The sequence below is a fragment of the Thunnus maccoyii genome, chromosome 2 (genome assembly GCF_910596095.1).
Source record: "Thunnus maccoyii chromosome 2, fThuMac1.1, whole genome shotgun sequence".
Classification (NCBI taxonomy): domain Eukaryota; kingdom Metazoa; phylum Chordata; class Actinopteri; order Scombriformes; family Scombridae; genus Thunnus; species Thunnus maccoyii.
The window spans coordinates 8,278,995-8,291,183 of NC_056534.1; the positions used below are offsets into that span (position 1 = coordinate 8,278,995).

The window sequence follows — 12,189 nt, forward strand, 5'->3', positions numbered from 1 at the left end:
ATGCAGGTCAGTGTGACTCTTCGGCCCTCTGCCACCGAAGCAGGATGCAACTTCACTCTCAGGCCTGAAAAATGGTTAGATTGGTCAGTAAATGTAAAGAAAAAGACATCCATAAGTCATCATACCTAAATAATAAATCCTTATTCCTAAATGACCAAATTCCTCATTTGTCAAACCTGTAACATTGGTGGAGGAAGTGTGGAGGAAATAATGATATTAGAAGTGTATTGTTGGAGAAATTACTATATTATTGTATTTTGATGATCATTAATCCAGTGTAGAAGTGTGATCAACTGATCAATTTTGTCTTTAAATAACATGATGCACTCTTGACCTTGTATATTGACGTTTATATGTCGTAATCACATTGTTCTGTTTTAAGTAAAATGTCTCGCACCTTGTTAATGTAGGCAAATTAATGTCTAGTTTGTTAGGAAAGAAGAAATAGAAAAGGTTATCTGAAGTGAATGATACACGTTGACTCCGATTCTAAGAAGTGATAGTTAGAAAAAAATAAGTCATATATGATAAAATAAATCTTATTTCAGTTTTGAAGGTTTGTGCATTTTTCCGCTGTGAGCATGTGCAGTAAGTTGTAACTGTTGACAAGAGCACACTCCTCGCAGGCGCCTTTGTTCATTCAGAGTCACAGAAAAAACAGTCTAAGGCAATTTGTAAATTCAGTTAAATTTTCTGTTCTTTACAGTTGAGTGTTGTAGAAAGAAATGGTTTCATGAATTTATAGCTGTAGTCCAATTTGTAGTTTTATGAATAGCTTTATGATGAGAAAATGCTCCTGTTTCCCCTCATTGACTCTTTGATCAGACATGGTCGCACAGGGACATCTAGTGTCCACAAGTTATAAAAGCAACTTTTTAATATCTGCAAGATCATTATTGCATCACAGAGTAGAGTGACCAACCCTACTTTCCAGAGCAACTTTTGGTTTATTCGCCTATTTGTGACACCCAGAGACCCTCATCAGCATAGTGATTGGGGATTTTTCAGGAAGTGAATAATGCATGAGTAGTGTCACTACGTCTCATGCAATCATCATACATACTAAGCCTACTGTAGGCTAAATAGTAAGTCAGGATATTTGTGGTTAATGTAATAATGTGTATATGTTCATGACACAATCTCTAAAATGAAACGGTTAAGTATTTTTAAATTTCTAATGTGTAATTATTGTGTAATTATTATGTGTTGTCATTATACAGACTGTGATTTACAGCTTCACAAGCGAGTCATATCAACTCAAACACCAATTAGCAGTTCATGTTGTCTTTAATAAGACACACTGGTTACCAGCAGATCACCTCCATCACTGACTAAATCATAAGTCAGATAATGGATTAATAACACTACAAAAAAAATGAAAATGAGGTTGAATCGGCACCTCTGAAATATATTTCATGTTGCCCAATAAGCTTACAAACTAAAGACAAATGTGCCATCCTATAATATAACAGCAATAACAGACTGTAAGTTGGTTTATACTCACAGACTTCAAATGCGTCTGTCCATCACTGAGTCACTGAGTCACTTACAGTTACACCATTGTTTTTTGAAATAAAGCATTTCTGTGTTCATGGTAAATAAAACAAAAGCAATATAACAAATAAATGTATGAATACAAACTTTACACACATGAAACACACTGTATTAGGGTCATTTACACTTAGCATTAATGAGTAACTTGACAGTTACTGTATTAAAACTATATTTTGGGCTGTGGGTAAGTGAAATAATATATAAAACATATAAAAAATAATCTTAACTCAACCCTTCTCACACCAGCACCATATAGTCTACACCTAAAATCTGGTGCAATATATTTAAGTATTTTTATTATTTCTTTTATGTGTACAGCACATTGAGTTACAACTACTGCATGAAAAGTGCAATACAAATAAATAAAGTTAAAGCGATGTTCATGTCTGATGGTAACCAGGCGACGTACAAATTAAAATCCATCTAGCGTTTCATACCCGGTCCAGCCATATACCAGGTTTTGACCTAGTCTTGTGAACTTATGCATACAGGACCAGTGTGTATTGACTTTGGTATAAGAGCAGCAAACCTATTTCATAATGCTGGAGAGAACCTCTCAGAAGCACTACATCAAATGAACATATAGGAGTGGTACTGGGTATCCGAATTATCAGAATATATGTGGTCGGAAGGGAATCTGTAGAGGTTGTTTTTTTTGCTTTTTCCATAGAATAAGAAGAAATAAAGGCTTTGTGCTTACACAAATTATAGAGTTTTTTTAAAAATAGGTCAGTAAAATTGTCAGCATACAAGATAAAAACGGAGTGGATTCTGTGCAGTTTGTTTTAGAGATATTGAATGGTGTGCTTCAGCTTACGTTTTAAACTCCCAGAATACAAAGTCTATAGCTTTAAGTTAATAGTACATGTGACTAGTCTCTTTGTGTTTCTGTCAGGTGTGCGGAGGAGATCCTCAAAGCAGACCCAGGCCAGCTCCAGGCTGAGGATTCTGTATATGGTGGGACGCCTCTCCACTGGGCCAAAACTGCTGAGGTGAGGAACATCAAGTGTTTTGTAGTTAGAATTAGTAGTCTGACTCTAGAGAAACCAAAGCGTTGAAGCTTTGATAGGAGAATAATGGATCTATGACCTTTGATGACCTCTGTGAGCAAGCCCAAGTTTGAACAACATTTACAAAACTAATTTCATCCTGTATGAGTTTATGTCACTGCTTCCAATCAGAAATGCTGGCCTGTCATTGAGGCGTCCCACACCAAGACATGCAAGTTAGGCTTCAGGAAGAAGTAACAGGAGAAGTCCTGTTGTTCTGTCCATTTAATAAAGTCTTCCTCTCTCTGTGCCAGATGTGTCGTTTGCTGCTGGAGCATGGCTGTATGGTGAATTATCTCAGTAAGACCGGGGAGAGCGCCCTCCACATTCTGACCAAGAAGGGCCGCTTTGAGGCAGCCATGGTGTTACTCACCCACGGAGCCAACGCCAACCTGAAGGGACAGGACGGGAACACAGCTCTGCACCTCGCTATGAAGGTGAGCGTACGAGATATTACGTCTGCCTTGTTCTTATCTTCCAGGTGAAAACAATAATCTTACTGATAATCAAAGTGTTCATGAAAGGGAGGAGAAATTCAAGGAGTGATTTTGCTAAGTAGTGGCGACACAGTATCGGTATAAGGGGGAAACACTAAGAGCTACGACTCAGATTACAGGAGATTTAGCCTAAAAATCCCAAACAATAGGGAAATCAGGCTGCATTACACATAAGGACAAACTTCACAGATCTCCTTTTCTGTAACAGGCAGCATGCTTACACTACAAGAACATCACACATCAATGATATATATTAAAGAGAGCTGGATATTGTCATTCTGCTGTGGAAATGCAGACGTTTTTTTTGAAAATAATAATAATGCACCACTTGTGTGACACTGTGCTCATTAATTAGATGGACCACATGGAGTTGATCAAAGCTCTGATTGTATTTGGTGCTGATGTGGAGATCCACAACGACTTGGGAGAAACGCCTGGACTGATCGCTGCACGCACCAGCAAAGGTAAGAGAGACAGGAGGGATGGAAAGAGAGATGTAAACTGTAAGGTATACAGAAGTTGAATCAGGAAAATAAGGAACAGAGTAGGAATTCTGAGTTAGGACAGTGAAAAGCTGTGTTATATTTATAGAACTTAATGTGACTGACCTAACACGCCTGTTTGTTCTAGTTTAATCAGATTATAACATGTTAACCCATGGTCTCATTTAACAGCATGTATTCCAATGTAGATGGTAAAGCCGATGCATGAAAATGGTTGTTATGATATAATGAAACAATCTTTAGTGTCTTGTCTCTAAATATAAAGACCAGTTGTACCACTCTTGCTACTAATTCATTGTTTTGTGACTGTTTAGAAGCAGCATGGTTACAAAGCTTGCAGCATTTCTTTTTAAAGGTGCATCATGCAACTTTACCGTAGATGATGTAAAAACACCACACACTCCATTGTACATTTGCAGCATATGTATAGAGCTTTGATTTGATAATTTCCAGCTACTCAGTGATTTCAGAGCTTGCTCTCTGATCTGTAAGGGGATTTTGTGGAACCAAAACTTCTCAGTTGATGTAGTTCCAGTCTCCTTCTCCATCTGCACATGTTTTACCTGTTCAACAGCAGAGGGCAGCACTTACAAAACATTTCAGTTGCAAAAGCTGAACAACATTTACATTACTATGCAAAAGGCAAAATAATTTGATATTTCAGTGATTTCTAATAAAGGTCTGTGCATTGTTTCTACTGGATTTGTCTGCCTATTGAAACAAGATGATTATATGAGCATATTTGTTGTTTTCACATGGAGACAAATATGTATGAAACCGCATACTCGATGCTCTGAAGCAGAAAAGATGGTAAATGGAGTTTGCTGTCATTAATTGATTTTTGTAAATGCATGATAATTGCTAACATCCTGCTTACATTCTTGCTTTCTCTCTCTGTCTCTTATCTATCACCCTCTATCTCTTCTTCTCTGCTTTTTGTGGTGTTTGTGCATGTCTAACTCCATTTGCGTGCATGTGTGTGTGTGTTTTTTTCGTTAAAACGAAAGGTCCGAATAGAAAGATACTGCTGGACATGCTGTGTAGTGTAGGGGTCCAGCGGTGCCTCCCCCCCTCCCCTGCCAGTCCTCCCCCCATCTCCAACAAGGCCCCACCTCCAGGCATAGGTAACACCAACGTCCCATCCTCTGCCTCCCCTTCACTGCACTCTGTTTCAATGTTTCTCTCATCTACAGAATATGTCTCTGTTTGAGCTCTTTTACATTTTCTATAACTTTTTACATTTACTGTATTTTTTAGTTTGCTGATTAGTGAAAAAAATGATTTGTGTGCAATTTAAGAATAATCCTTAATCCTTAAAATACCAAATAACAAAAAGAAGGAATGTGTGGAAAGTATTTAACAGAAAGAGGTTATTTTTTCAGTGCTAGATTTGAATTATGACTTGATTAAACAAGTGACTCAACAAGATCTGAATTTGACAGTATGAGAGTGAGAAGCTCTTGTAAATTAAATAAGATAAAGCAAGTATCCTTACATGAAAGCAACATGCATGCATATCTACTTGACATTCTTGGTATAACTCCCCTGTGGCTTGTAGAAAACCCAGTGACCCCTTTCCTTTTCCATCCTTTGTACATGAATTTGATCAATACTGTTGCCATGTGTTGGTCCCACACCAATAGCTGTTATGATTGGCTCACAGGGTTTGAGGACATCATGTTCGTGGGGGCTGCAGTCACTGCAATGAGCAGAGGCACATCTGAAGTGGACGGGCCCAAAACGGGGAAAAGGAAGTGAGTATGTTTGTAATTCCACAGTTCCCCGTCTGTTTTTCATGGTTAAAGCAAGACTATGTAACTTCTGCTGAGCAGCAGCAACAGCAGCCTCTGCTGCCACAAGTGGTAATTAAAAGACGCTGGTGCATTTAATTCTGTTGATATCTGAGCAGTGAGGATACCGCACTACTGTAACGTGAGGGAACACTATTTGAAGGGGAACAGACTTCAACACTTGCTGTATCTAGACTGCAAGTGTGGCATGAGCAGCAACCCACAGCACCTGTGTTCTAAAATGTAGCTACTAACAGCTAGCGTTATACTGACCGACTTATGTTGCGATCCACATCATCTTCACACACCACGGAAAATACAGTCTGGTGGCCGCTAGTATGTAACTTAATTCTATTGATAACGATATAGCTACATATTGGTGAGATAACACGTGATTATAATTCACCAAAGGGCTCATCAGGCACGCCAGCTGTCGCTTATTAGCTGAACACCCACCTGCCAATACTCATAGAACTGGAGTTACATCCAGGTAACTACTATTTCTTGTGGGGGATCGTACCCGCTCAACCCAAGTTATTTTAAGGTAAATAGTTGTATAATGTTGCTTTAAAGTAAAGTTTGTCTCATATTTTGTCCAAGAATTCTGCGCATCTGGCTATGTGGTAGCAAAAGGATAATGAATAATAATAACAAAGTTGTGTTTTTAAAAATATATTATTATTACTTTAACGTGAAAACATGTTATTTGTATGTGTTTCTGTCTTAGATGAGACAAAAAGTTCTGGTGTAAAAAAAGTGATATCTCCTCTCCTCTGCAGGATGGAAAGACTGCTGTGTCTAGATGGTGGAGGTATAAAAGGCCTGGTGCTGATCCAGATGCTGATCGCTTTGGAGAGAGAGGCCGGTCGGCCCACCAGAGAGCTCTTCGACTGGGTGGCTGGCACGAGCACTGGAGGGATTCTGGCCCTCGCTATAATCCATGGTAAGTGTGTTTTTCTTTCTGCTTCCAAGAGTTTTCATACCCTAGCATCAAAACAATAATGGTGTCTCTTCAATGTGTAGGAAAGTCCATGGAGTACCTTCGCTGCCTGTACTTCAGGATGAAAGAGCAGGTGTTCAAAGGGTCACGACCCTATGAATCAGCACCACTGGAGGATTTCCTGAAGAAAGAATTTGGAGAGAACACCAAGATGACAGACGTCCAATACCCCAGGTAACTGTTCATGTCAAACTTATTGAAGTCCTTTCATCCTAGAAGAAATATGTTTTTGTCGTTGTTACTTCACTTGAATGTTTGAGCTTCACTTAACAGAACGATGTATGTGCAGAGTTTGACAGTAGAAGACTGTTTTCACATTCAACTGCTGAAGCTGGAAAGTTTCTGTGTTAATTGAAAAGTTGTGTACATATGAGCATAATTTGTGACATCACAACTAGTTTGCTAATTCTGGTCCAATACGCACTTACACAAGTGTGATGAGGAGATTTGAAACCTTCAGTGCACATACACTGAGAATGGACTTTTCAGTGAAGTAGGAGACATCTTGAAATAAAAAATATTTGCATATTCATAGAGTCTGGATTTTTCAGTGAGGTAGAAAGAGTAGATGTCATTTTAAGAATTTCTAACCACATCAGACACATTTTTATGTCTTAAAACAAGTTTGAAGGGGATTTTAGGGTTAAATGTGTCCACTAGGCAATAGGCAGAAAAGTGTAAAAAGGCACTAGAGACACTAGACATTTCACTAAAAGCTAAAAATGTCAACCTCATAGTGGCGCTGGAGTAAAAGTCAGGCGATCACCAGAGTCAGTAGGATGTGTCCTCTGGGGACAATGGAGATCTGTTCAAAATGTCATGCCAATCTGTTCAGTAGTTATTGAGATATTTCATTCTGGACCAAAGTGGAGAGAAAGAAAGAATGAGTGACAGACCTCACCACCCCTTGAACAATGCTGCTAGCATGGCTAAAAACTAGTAGTAGAGGATCCAGAATCTGTAAATGAGCAAATTTTGGTGTCAAAATGCTGGTTTTTCAGGTTTAGATCAGAATGTCTTGTCAAACACTTTTATTATGAACAAAAGCTGAGATATCTGACAAAAATTCACCCTTTTATGTTAAACTCACATTTACTCTATTATCTTTTCACTCATACATTTGTTCTTGTACAGGGTGATGGTGACCAGTGTTCTAGCTGACAGACATCCAGGAGAACTGCACATCTTCAGGAACTATGACCCTCCCTCCGTCCACAGAGAGCCCCCGTATGCCACCACGGCCACGTTCCAGCCTCTCACTGTCCCACAAGGTACTAGACCTACTGCACTAGTGCTCAAATGTTTTATGAATGGTGGGTGGTGGTGTGTGTTGCTGTCTGCCACAGTGTCCTTAATGTTGTCACCAGATGGTGACATAGTAAAGTATTTTCTAACTCTACACATGGTGGTAAATTATACTCACTTCATTCAGGATTATATATTTATTTAGAAAATGAAACCTGAGAAGTCCATTTGTGTTGTGTTGTTTGAGTGGCAACCATGTTGTTGTTACAGGATGGGAGGATGAGGATGTGTTGATAGTAGGATACACAGTGGAGCCAGCCAGAAAGCGTAGTAAGGTGACAGCTGAAGGTGTGTTTGTGAGTGAAAAACAAAGGAACAGGTTCACAAAGAACTTAACTTGATCAGTCACAAAATTACCTCACAAACTCCCATCTGTTCACGTATAAATATTATCCAGAATACATGCTTTTGAATACTTTAAATAGCAAAGCAGCAAAAAACATGTTTCAGCCCCACACCCTTTTCAACGTGGATGAATGTGTTTACTTCTTCACTGTTTAAAACTCGGTTATTGATACACAGTGACATTTTGGCACATTTCACTTTGTACTTAAGCTTGCACCCAAAATGAAAAACTAGTTGATTAGATTGATTGTTTCATGACTTTTTAAAATCTTTACATCAGAACAACTTGTGTGGCGAGCTGCCCGCTCCAGTGGTGCTGCCCCCACCTACTTCCGACCGATGGGCCGCTTTCTGGACGGAGGGCTATTGGCCAACAACCCGACACTAGACGCCATGTCAGAAATCCATCAGTACAACAAAGCCTTAAAAGCAGAGGTAGGTAACCTAACACCTTAATTATCTAGTCCACCTTTGATCGTCTGTTAACTGCACGTTTAAACATGGATTTAAAAAAAAAATCAAATAATGTGTCATCTCTCTTTTTAACTCTTCTCTCTCAGGGCCATGGGACGGAGGTCAAGAAGCTGGGTATAGTGGTCTCCCTTGGAACTGGTAAGCCACACAGTTGTGTCTGCAATGGCAAATAATGTAATTCACACTAACTTTTCTACATGCAAAACCAATGGTCACTTAGTTTAGTTAGCTTAGTTTATGTCTTACCCCATCTTCACTATTCAACATGAGTCTATTAAAGTATAAGGCTGGTGGTTTTCTATATTTTTATTATTGTAAACAAATCTAATGTGCAGAGTCAAACCAACAATGAACCTATCCTACTTACAAGTGTTGTCTGTGTATCCAAAGCCTAATATATCATATTCCTCCGTGACATAGACCTCTGTTGTTCTCCAAAAAATATTAAAAACATGTCAATGAGCCACACCGCTGTGAGTGACATGTTCCTTCCCCCCGAAGGCAATAGTTACTGTAGTTTTTTTAGAAACGGCTCCAAAGATTAATAACAGCAGTAACATTTTCAGTCTCAGGAGAGACGTTCCTTGTAATGCAGGTCCTACTGAGCGTGATGCATGCTAATGCATTGTGCTAAGGTGACTCTGTTTACAGTGCTTCACCAGCTTGTTGTGCTAGATGTCACAACCTCTTGACTTTGTAAATTTCAGTGCAAAGTCAAGAGATGATGACACGTCAAGATGAAAGGTCAATATGAAGTGTTCTTAATGACAACAGGGGAGCTCAGAGTATTAAGATGTATCAGGCTTTGGATAAACTCACAATACTTATAAGTAGGATCAGTTCATTGTTGGTTCGGCTCTGCACATGAGATTTGTTGACAATAGGAAAACTATTGATTATTATTATTATTGCATAGATTAGAGGATGATGATTCAATTGCTGTTGGGGGGGGGGGAGTGATTTACATCCCTAACTCCTACTATGTTTGTACCTTGCTTTGACCACTGAACTAAACAATAAACATTAACACAACTCATTGTGAGTAACTCAATTTAGAAACTCCTCCTGCTCCTCCAGCTGTACAGTATCTGTGCTCCTGTGTGTCTCCAGGTAAACCTCCTCAGGTGGTTGTGAGCTCTGTGGATGTTTTCCGGCCTTCTAATCCTCTGGAGCTGGCCAAGAGCTTTGTAGGAGCCAAAGAGCTGGGCAAGATGCTGGTGGACTGTGTGAGAACAGTTGGAGCACCTGCTTTTAAATTTACCTTGTTCCTTGTGTAAATCAATGAGTGCTTGATGCTCATCATCCACAGCTGAAACTATATGTTTTTTCATATTAATTCATCCTGCCAGAGTTGTGTTTTCCACTTTTTGTGAAGCCTTTTAATATTCCTGATATTTTGGACATGACAACCAGTATCAATAACATTTCAGAAAGTGTCTCTAAATCTAAAATTTCTTCTCTCTCTCTGACTGGACAGTGTACAGATTCTGATGGCTGTGCAGTTGGCAGAGCAAGAGCCTGGTGTGAAATGATTGACACCATCTACCACAGGTCAGCTGACCATGAATCTGCAGCACTTCAGTTCTTTATTTACTGCTGTCTCTGCTCTCTGTTTTAACTCCAGCTGGCAACGAGTAAATGATTATCTGCTATGTTCCTGGCCTAAACTAGACATCACTGCAGCTCTATAACATCATAGACAGTATAACTTTACCAACCAACACCATCTGGCTTGAAGCTCGGGTGAAGCTCAGCTTGAGTGACCCACATTGTTACAGCCTGAGATGCATGTTGATCAAGTTTGTTTCTGTTTGTGTTTGTCAAATGGGCATTTATAGTATTCATGGTTGGTCTATTATCTCTAATGTACTTTAAAACTATGTAAGATTCACTATTTATTCATTGTCTTTTGTACAGATTGAGCCCCCAGCTGTCTCAAGAGGTGATGTTGGATGAAGTGAGTGATGCAGTCCTGGTGGACATGCTGTGGGAAACCCAAATGTACCTTTATTAGAAGAGAGAAGTCCTCCAATCCCTGGCAAAAGTGCTAATGGACAACTGAAAGCACAAGAAAATCATGAGGAAAGGCTATGAAGATGGGGCTATAAGAGCAGAAAGGAATGTGAAAGCAAAATGGAGAAAAGGAGAGCAAAGGAGAGTCTTTTGAGTGGAGTCAAAGACAAGAGTGATTGGATGACGCACAAAGATTAGTGAGACATGTGTTCGAATCGAAACTATGATGTCTGTGGCGGTGTGCTCTTTCTCTAAGACAAACTCCTTGAGCCGATGTGACCACAGTGACTTTCATATTTACACTCAAATGTCAGTACACGATAGCAAATGTATAAAACATGGCAGAGACTGAAATCTAACAGGAAAACAACTGACAGGATGTCGCCTATTGGAAGACAAGTTATGTAGCATCTTATGACCTTATCACTGACCTTATCAAGTTTAATGTGTTTGTATATAAACCATTGAAATAGAGTGTGGAGTTTCCCTCCTTTGGTATGTGAATACAGGGGAACTGTAGGAGGAAGTGGTTCCAACTAAATCATACTAAGATCAGTATACACTGTGACTGTGATAGTGTCAGTTTACTGTCACCCTCCCCCCTCTATAGTGTTGCGTGAGAAGTTTTTGAATCCAGTTCTCATTGGTTGTGATAAAACCATAACGCCCTTCGTCATTCTTCATTTTGTTGTTCCTCTTTCTTTTTTTTTTTACCCAAGTAGCTGCAATGACAATGTACAGACATATTACTTATGGCCATATCAGAAGGACCCTACAGTAGCACAACAAAATCTGCAATATACTGTAACACAGCTTGGACGATGGTGATGATGAACCAGATCTGCCTTATGTGTCTGGGGCCCAAATTTGTACTGTTTTCTTTCATTCACATCACACTGTCATGCCTTTTTATAGGTTATTTAGACTGACTTTAAACATAACCGTACTCCCATTGCTAACTTGCTTGCACACTGTACACTTGTTACAACCTTTCATAAAGGTATCTTGAACAAATATTTAACATGTACTTGTACAACTGGAATTATACACTTACTTGAAAGACAAAGAAACAATACTGCACTGGTGTTTGTACAACCTAAACTAGAAGTAACAAATTATTTACATATGTTTTTTTTTGTATATGGATTAATTACTGAAGTGTATACTGGTATGGTAATAAAATATATTAATATGGACTTCAGTTGTGTCCATGACTGTTTTGTTTCTTTGTTGTGCACTTGATTTTCAGCCGACATGTTATTTAACTCAGCACGGGTAAGATTAGATCCCTGTTTTATTAATTGAATGCTGTGTGACCATTGAACAATTCAGAGCATCAGTTAAAGTAAGTCAACTTTATTTAAAGGTACAATCCATAGTAAAGAAAAGGGTCATCCCACCATCAAAACTCAAAACTTACAATTGCATTTAACTTTTGCATTCAACTTAGTTGAAAGACCCTTTAAGAAAAGCATTAAAGACAACTGCTAAAAAGCTTTAATTATTGTTTGATGCTTTGTAAGAGAAAGTAAAACCATTTTTTAATTGTAATGTCACATCGTGTTAAACAAATAAATTCCGATTTCATTTTCATCTTTAATGGAAACCTGTAATTATGAATTATTAACCATTTCATGGTTAGTCCAATATCCTTTTTTA

General features: G+C 38.8%; 1 pseudogene; it reads left to right on the top strand.

Moving 5' to 3' along the window:
• Window positions 1-11,731, top strand: LOC121883637 (annotated as a pseudogene).
• Window positions 11,732-12,189: the final 458 nt, after the last annotated feature.